We start from the raw sequence: 9,693 nt of genomic DNA, 5'->3' as shown, positions 1-9,693 counted from the left end.
AAATTTATTTACATAAAAAGGTATGATGTGGTTTAGAGAGAATACCGTTTCTTTTACCCTGGAAAGGGAACCCCCCCCCCCCATTCTGTTTTGCCTTATATCACCTTTGGAGGCTAAGAAATTGTTGCATTTACTGGCTTTTAGATTTAATTATTAATACGTAGAATTTAATTAACATAACACATACACACAATAATAAGAATGTGGTAAAATATACGAAAGTGAGAAGGGGATAAGTAATAGTTGGTAAATATACACAGAAGAAAAAGATGGAGGAAAATATTAGATACTCGTGAGTATCTAATATTTTCAAACTAATATAAAATATTAGTTTGTCGATTAATGCTATTCTAAACTTGTAATAATTGATAAATTGCCTATTATGACCAAATATAGGGATTAGAAAAAATTATAGATAGTAATCAGTAGCATAGCTAAAGAAAGACATTATTTTGTAGCATAACAGCCACATGAAAACGGACCAGGTTTATAACATCAGGCGATATAAGTTTAACTTTCAGTAATAACATTCGGCCAAAGGCATTCATTCATCGGATTCCTGCTGCATTCTAGCACATAGCAAGAATCTGTGTCCTTTTTCATTACAATCGCTAGTTCAGCTGCAGAAGACAAGTGTATTAACTGATCCGATTTCCGTTCATCTCAAAGGCATTCGATCATCAAAGGTGTTCCATCACAGTTAAGTCTGGGTTCTGCGCAGGCCAGATAAGCTGTTGGATTTCCTTATGTCACTTTCATATACTTTGTTTCAGTCCACTTTTCGACAACCTTGCTATTTCTTCTGGGGTTCCCCCAACCTTCTATAGGTGTCTCTGCCCTATTTTCGCCTGGGAAGGGCTTTCCTAATATACTCAGATTCCTTTCTCTTTCATCCCAACTTTCCCTGCCATAAACCTCCGCTTCCTTTCTCAGGAGCTAACTTGCACCCTCGCTACAAGAGTGCAAGTGGCCCAGTCAGATGTTTCCCTAAAGAGTAGAAACCCGAGGGGCTTGCTATCCAAAACTTAGGGTGGTCGAATGTAACATAAACAGAGTGGATAGCCCTCCTCCTCTTGGCAGTGATAAGTGCTGAACAGCAGCTCTTCTGGTCACTGCTTGCTGGCTAGGTGCTAAGAGGCTAGTCTACAACACAAGCATGACACTACACTTAACATGAACCCTAAACTCTCACGACTGGCTAATCTGTGTTTATGATTCTTCACAGTGGCATTTGGAGGATTTGTGAGAAACCTCTGGTACCGTGTAGACAAGTAGCACTATGTCCCTATTTCGTTTTTCCAAAAGAAAGTTTTTATATTGTTCGTTGTACGTGATAAAGATTATGGTGTTGGAGTGGCCCATTTCCACAGAACTCAAAATCTGAGAACGATGGAATTGACCAAGAAGTCCGTGTATAACGCAGCATTAATCGTAGACTACGATCAACGGTACGAGTCTGAAACATGAGAAACAGCGATGACCTGGCCTCCTCCACACTTCATTGTGGAGTCAATTTGCTGTGGTAAATGATGTTCCTCATACCCACAGTCAACCGTCTGGTTTGAAGGCTAACGCGACTCATCGTTCCATTGGATCGTTAGTGTGGTACAGGACTTGTAATCGACAGTTCTATCATGAAAACCCATGCCAGGCCCCCTATTGCCATGGACGACTTGCAGACATTCCTCTAAATATCTGCAGCTCTAATATTTAAAATGTGGCTCAGTTCGCTTTCACTTACATCGCCCTCTTTCTTCCATATATCGGCTATGGTTCACTATGCAGCGTTCAAATGTGTATCCATCTCACGCATTGGCAAACTGTTGATATATGACGTTGAACAATTAAACCTTTTTGGAAAACTATAAGCACCTCACAGCAACGCGTTATACTAATTTGTTATCTCTCTACTAACTATTGCCTGCACACTTCTAAACCTTATTCTGCTTGGTATACATCTCGTTGGGTGCCTCACTAATTTGAGAAAGGAGTAGGGGGGGTCCAGGTACTTTTGGTAGGGTGGTGTATGAAAAACATAATGCAAGATAAGGGTGTTTAATTTCTCTTGAATATGAGCTCATTGTCGAACTTATGAAATTTAATGTGGAATGTTCTAAAGACGTGTTAATACTCGTGTATTAAAGCTATTAATCTGTTATACGTAGCAAAGGAAGGTATACCTAAAGCATGGCAGGCGATATTCAGTGATAGTTTTGGTTGGTTTATTATTGAGGATGAGTCTGATGACTGTGTAGCAATGTAGATGACCATCATCACTAGTACAGTAGCGAATAGATACATATGCGGTAGGTATTAAGTATATATATATATATATATATATATACTATACTTAATGAATGTAATATTTGTACAGTCCCCAAACTTTAATGCCATGTCCTGTCATGTGTACTTAAACGTGTATACAAATAAATACAAGTGAAAACGCTTTCTTTCTCACTTCAGTTGAAATACTTTAATTAGCAAACGTCAGGAGCGGGACTAATGACAGTCTAGCAACGTGGATGACCATTGCCACTAGGGAGATGAGTTTGTTATTCTGAGATTAGTAAACTCAGCATTTCATGCAGTGGGCGTGAGTAATGACTCATGCACAATAGACCGATTCATCACTAGTTTTGTCTGCAGCTTCGCACGGAGACTTCTTTCTTTAATCTTTTTTGGAAACGCTGGCTTACGGCCAAGAAACATAGGGGTAGTTAAAGGACAGATATCCAAACAATACCGTTTTTCATCCGCTAAAATCTAGTGGCGACATCTGATTATGAAATCAGCACCACTAAACTCTCCCACTTATTTTAACCAAATTATTGATATATCTCGCACTGCCCTTGCCTTCTTTCTTAAGCACTTTATTTCGCAAGAAGAACACAAGACAATCGTGTGAGTACACATTTTCTTACCTTAAACCTCTTAAGTTAGTATTTATTATTCAGTAATCTTCTTATATCCTCCTTCCTGTTTACGAACACGTGTGACCTACAAACTACTAAGATAAAGATTTAGATGCATTCTAATTCACTTAGGACAATAGAATTATTTCTGCCTTTTGCCTAGTTTCTGATTATGATCTACAGTGTCGCTTCTAGTTTCTCCACCCCCTTCGCATAGGAAAGTCAAATGATTTTTCGCCATCTGAAATAACACAATAGTTTCCTTGAGAAATATTTCATGTCTGCAAAATATTCTTCGTGGATTCCAAAATAAAATGTACAATAAATAATTCTACACATGATATGCTTAGAATGCTTTATCTTTTATGTATGGTACAATTCCAGAAACAGATAACCCAGATTCGCACCTTTTCTTCCAGAAAAGGTATACGTTTGTAAATATGACTTCCTTATTAGCTTGTTAACAAACAAAATGTCTGCGCGTGAAGATTAATTTTTTTATTCATCGATAAATATGACTGCATACGGCTACTTTGTTTATATAACAGATCTTAACCATTTCACACCTGTTTTATGTAATACTCCGACATACAAAAAATAGTTCAGTGGTATTAATTGCATTTAGAGGATATAAATTTGGATCTATACATTTTTTATGGAAGAAAAATTAAATTATTAGGAATAATAATAAAAACCTGAGTTTCCGGGAGGAAAAAACCATGCTACCCTTGCCTGAGACCGACTGATTCAGCCACGTTATGAAAAAGGCCCATAAAAATTCCTCCCGTCATCGACGGAACTCGAACTCAGGTTGGGAGGACCGCGATCCTACCAACTGTGCTGCCCACGAGGGCATCACTGAAGCCCATACTACTTCTATTCTGTTTTTTTCTAAACAATATCCATTTATGCCCACAAAAATAGATCTATTTTCACTTTATTTAGCATCCATTGAACAAAGTACGCGTTGAGGCTTATATATGGACAAGATCTGATGCACCTTTATGATTTTATCGGCGCATGTGAACATTGACAATGCTCTAAGGAACATCAACACTTCGAGAAGCTATATTTTCGGCAGAAGTGTTGTGAGCACTGTAGGCAGACGGTTCACTATTAGATTTAACTACCTGTGCGAAGATCGTCCAGTTCGTAAGAGTTGGTTGTTATAGGATTTTAGACGCATTAGCAACTTAGGCCACGTTGCGCCGTATATAATGTGAATTATAAATAAATCTTTATTTGTTCTACCAAATATAAAATATAGGTGTACATTGGTAAGTGACACATTCCCTTCACGGCAGAAAATGCCAGGGGATAAATAAATGGATTTGAACTGAGGAAGGAGAAAACCGCCGACTGCAGCGTCCCCATACGGCTATCATAATTGTTGTTAATGTCTGTAAATTACGTGTGTTCTGTGGTCGATTTTCTGCTTTGCTGGATAAGAGCCCTCGTCGGTAGCACAATTGGTATTAACTCAGTCCTCGCTATACTGGGTGGAAAAGATCTGATCTCGAATCCCGTCAATGATGCGAGGAATTTTGATGGGTCTTTTTTACAACGTGGCTGAATTTTTCGGTCTCAGGCGAGGGCAGTGTGGTTTTTATTCCGGAAACTAGAGTTTTTCGTCCAGCAACAAAACACACGCACGCAATTTATAGACATATTATACATGCCACAATATGGCTTATGGATACGCCTAAAACCTTGCAAAAGTTGGACATGACAATCCAGGTTTTCCAGGAGAAAAACCATGCTACCCTCGCCTGAAACCGACTAACTCAGTCACATTCTGAAAAAGAGCCATAAAAGTTACCCGCAAAAGTTTACTTTTCCACCCGGTATGGGGGAGGACGGTGATTATACCAAACGTGCCAACCACGAGAGCCCAGCTCGTGATCTTTAGCAGAGATTTGCCTGTTTCTTCAGATTTTGTAATCTTGTTAATGAGAGTTTATTTGAAAATGAAAGCCATATTACACCCTTGAGAGATTCATTCAGGTTCGCCCAAAAAGACAGAAGATACAACACAACATTATAAAAGGGGTTCTTTTCTTCCAGCACGAATTAGTGTTAGTATTAGTAACAAATGATGCAAGAAAACGAGTTTATACAGCATCAGCCAAAAAAGAAAAAAAAAAAAAAACCTTCCCACATCACCTGCCCATCTCCTCGAAGGGTCTGTGTACTTCTTCCTTAAATTTATTCAAACCACCCACTTACACAACGACACATGAAAGTTTATTCGAACAATGAACCACCTACCAGGCTGAATGCAAACTTCCACACATCTATTCTGCAACATCCTTCCTCAGTTTGAATTGATGCCCCCTCATGTGCCTAGACTGAGCAAGAGGAAGGATTCCATTAGCACTGAGCTTACTCAATCAATTTAAATTGTTAAACATCTCAATCTCCTGGTCTTCAAACTCTGCTGTTTGCCTTTCTTCCCTTCTCCAGCCTGGTTGCCCTTCTCTGCACCCGTTCCAGTAGCTCTACATCCTTTCTAAAATGAGGCTTCCAGACCTGCATGCACTACTCAAGACGCAGCCTAACCATTGCCTTGTACAATGGGATAATCACCTCCTTATTCCTGATAGGCCTCGTGGGTAGCGCAGTTGGTAGAATCGCCGTCCTCCCCACACCGGGTGAAAAAGACCTGAGTTCGAGTAGCGTCCATGACGTCAGGAATTTTTGTTGGCCGTTTTCAAAACCTTGCTGAATGGTTTCATGCGAGGGTCGCATGGTTTTTCTCCGAGAAACTCGAGTTTTTCGGTCAGAAAACAGACACAGAACACAATTTACAGACAGTATATACGGAGCAATATCGCCTTAGTTGCTGAATTTACGGCATCCCACCGTAAATTACGATACCGTACATACAATATTTATTACAATTTACACTATTATACAGAAAATGAGCCACAGCCATTCAAAAGTATGGAAGAATGTCCGAAGTCCATCTGGCTCACTCTCACAAAGATAAGAACTGCAGTCTATTCGCACGTTTTGGCAGTTCAGTACAGAACAGCACAAGCAGCTGCCCAATCCACATGATAACAACCCAGCACCACAAGAAGATGCTTATAGAATAATAACTTTTCTCCTGCTTCCAGACGTCATAAATGATGTTATTTAAGGGTAAGCAACCCACCGTTATCGGAACCGTACCGCACATCCTATGTCTACCCGAATCAATTAAGACTTCTGTTCCGATAGCTAGAGGCCAACTTACACATATTCCACCATTGACCTCCAACATAGTTCTTAAAGCAATCAGACCAATGTCATTTTTCTCTAGCCTAATCATCTTGGGTCTGCTCCACTTGTAGGAGTACACGTCATCTTCGAAAACCTTCAAGACAAATCATTGGAATGCTAAAGAAGTTTCCTTCATTGCAATGAGGCATGTCTCGCATCCTGCTGTCAACGACTAAAGATGATGCACATTACCTACTAACTCTCCTCTCAGGCCTTGATATTCGTGGCAATTAAACAAGACTTGTTCTCCGTCCTTTCGTTTCCACAAGCACGCATTGTGCACTCACCGACCCCCAAGGCATTTAATAATATAATTAAATTAATGCATTTAATTATAATTACGTATCAGCTGTATAATTATGGCATTTAATTATAATACTTCTACCATATGCAGTACTTTGATTTTTCAATGTTAAACTGCAATTTTTATTGCTCAGCTCAGCGGCTTCATTTTTCTAGATCTTGTTGCAGTAGCTTACATTGTTTACTGTCATTAGCCATCCCGTTATAACCTTTGCATAGCATCTGCAAACTTCAACGTTAAGCCTGATATACCTGGCATACAGTGATGAAGCCTGAATGCCACTTATGCTGTTTATCAAATGTACCTAACTATTGTTGAGATCCATTGTCAAGCCCCTGGCCTCCTGGCTGTGGCGGGCACATTATTGTATCTGTATCTTTACTGTACAATAAAGATTTTCTTCTCATCCCTGAGTGTTCGTGAACACTGAAAGGTGTTATATGTCGATTGGTCCTTGTGGAACAGTGTAGAAAATGCCTGGATTAGAGTCTCGTAGTTGAGCATGGTTTGGACAAGGGGAAACCCGAGTTTACTCAGATGACAAAACAGCCATACCGACAGTAGGAATGCAATTTACTCGTACCACCACGACATACTGATACTTCGCGTTCTTAGCTATCTTAGTTCTTCTACTTAAGCAACCCAACCTTGCCTGTGTGCAGTTGCACTGCCAAAATGTTGTTTGGCGGTGCCACTGAACACAGGCAAGGGTTGTACTGAAACGTTTTGAAAAACATTTTGAATGCAAGCGGCAACTTTCTTGGTCCCAATGTTTTCCGGACTCGAATCTAAGCTAGAATCCATGGGATCATTTGGAAAGTTCATAAGAGGTTGAACAGAAGCCCACAAATTTACGAAACCTGAAGGCCATACTCATATATACATGAGAAAGAAAAAAAAATCACTGTATCACTGTGGAGACTTGTGTACACCTTGTAGAATTGTTATTGTTGTTATTTGGTTTTTTTTAGGAGCATTAGCAACTAAGGCCATATTGCTCCGGTGCGGTGGTCATTCCCTGACCTTTCCGCATGTTCCGTATTTGGTGGTGACGGGCTCGAACCCCGGTCTAATCAAGAAGCGTGTGCTACGCACTGCTGCTCCTTCCCACCTGGCTACGGAGGCGCCCTTGTAGAATTAATGCCAAGGAGAAAGAGACTTGCCGCACTTGTCCTAGTTGAAGGATGACCAACTCAATATTAATATTTTGAAACCAACTCTAATATTTTTATTATGGCAATGAATAATAGTACCGTATAAACTATTTAAGCTTTCCTCTCCTTGCACTAAAGGATAATGAAGCAGCAAAAGAGAATTCACTCAATACAACGTCAAAGTTTTTCTTTCATTATTATTTATTTATTTTATCTTATTTTGAAATTAATACTGTAGATTCATGCGGATTTTTTGCTCTCTATCTGCATTAAAATTATTAATATGTTCAGAGGTCTTATCGCTGAGATTTTGAGAACTTTATGGAACTGATCATCTTCGTCAGTATGAGTATGTTAGTGACTGTATTTTAATAAATAATACGGCTAACGCAATACCGCATCTAATACTGAATTGCTTTCCTATTACTTCCTTACTTCCGTTAGTATAGTAGAGACCACCTGGGTTCTTGACCGACTCGATAACTGCTCTCCATCTGTTTCTGTTGCCAAAAACCGCTCCAGTTGTTTTCTCTTTCACCAGTTTGTTCCAGGATTTTCCTCTCATCTCAGCAGTTGTCATCCCTCTGTTTCATTTCCCTGAACATCTATCAATATCTAATACTTGTGTTTGTTTTCTTCTCACCTGGGTGCATGTCCCTCACATCTTTGCCTTATGGCGTGCGCTTTACTTTTTGAATTTCCCTTAAATCTCTTCGCGTGTATTCTTCCATTTTCCTGTAACCTGCTTCATCTTTTTGGATATATTTTTAGATTCATCTATTTTTCTTAGGATCTCATTTTCAAATGGTGAAGTTTTTGTTTATTTAAGGTCCACGCTTCACATTGGAATGTGAAGCGTGGACAATAATAACTCCATAATCACTAGAGCATATTATTATTTTATTTTTAAATTTCTGGGCATTTATTTACAACTGAAAATTTGTGAGTTGATAACCTAATAATTCATTCATAAATTTATTTTTTCATAATCACAGAGAACAAATGTTGTTGACTTCTATAAAGTTTTCAGTGTTAATTTTAATAATTAGCACGAAATTTCAGTATTTGGCTGTTGAAACGATTTCTCTTCTTTTCGGTTTTTTTTTTTTTTTTTTGAAAAATATTCGAAAAATAAAATGTCTTAATCCTTCCTCTTCTCGATCGAGTTATCCCATGGATAATTCGATCTATTTCATTTTTTATACTTATGTTGAGATTTGCCATGCTGTTCAACAACCTAAGGTGTTCAACAACCCATCCTCCTTGAGGAAATGGTTTATGAGCTTTAATTTCAGCGAAAGATTGGTAACCGGGACAAAACATGGGATCCACATTTAAGCTGCGTCAGTTGCATTCTGAATCCCAGACATTGGATGCTGAGTTAAGGGAATCTAACAGCAAGCTAACAACAATCCATAAAAAAAAAAAGAGAAATGCGAGTTGATATTAAATACCAGTGTGAAACCGGAATCACATGACTATTGGTGTGATTCAATATTTCATTTTAAAAGCTTAAGGTATTTGTGATAAAGGGTTCATTCCCAGTCAGTACTACCTTTTACATTTTCGAAATCTGAAAGGAACCCAGAGTCCATGTTAGCAACCCCTTGGCGAATGGGACGTGGTATCACATCTGTTTACATCTATCTAAAGGAAATGGATGTGGTATCACATCTGTTATTCCTTGGATAATGATGAATTTTTCTCGACGGAGAAAAATAAAACATCCTAAAGATTTATACAAATTACGTGCACTACAATAAAATCATTTGTTATTCACAATAAATAACACCTTTACTGGAACTTTTATCCCATGAAAACTAAGACAAACCCCGTAAAACACAAATTCCCGAAAGAGACCTATGACATATAAGAATAGTCATTGAATCCGGCCCTCGTGGGTAGCATAGTTGGTAGGGTTGCCATCCTGCCCACACCGGGTGGAAAAGACTTGAGATCGAGTCCCGTCAATGACGGGAGGAATTTTTATAGGCCTTTAGTCTGTCTCAGGAGAGCGTAGCATGCTTTTTCTCCCTGAAACTCGGATTTTTCGTCCAGC

The 9,693-nt window shown here is 38.9% G+C and overlaps 1 protein-coding gene across 1 annotated transcript in view; it reads left to right on the top strand.

The window, feature by feature from the left end:
- Nucleotides 1–2,880: 2,880 nt before the first annotated feature.
- The window catches only part of LOC150081905 (neuroglobin-like), a 100,807-nt gene continuing 93,994 nt past the window's right edge, over nucleotides 2,881–9,693 (top strand). Inside the window, exon 1 of the mRNA XM_090378975.1 lies at nucleotides 2,881–2,901. The gene's annotated coding sequence lies outside the window, so the exon portion shown is untranslated. The remainder of the gene's footprint in view (nucleotides 2,902–9,693) is intronic.

The sequence above is a fragment of the Mastigoproctus giganteus genome, chromosome 8, assembly GCF_048544385.1.
Source record: "Mastigoproctus giganteus isolate SK-2022 chromosome 8, ASM4854438v1, whole genome shotgun sequence".
Taxonomy (NCBI): Eukaryota; Metazoa; Arthropoda; class Arachnida; order Uropygi; family Thelyphonidae; genus Mastigoproctus; species Mastigoproctus giganteus.
Note: the sequence above shows the minus strand (reverse complement) of the source record. Positions and strands in the feature narration are given on the sequence as shown.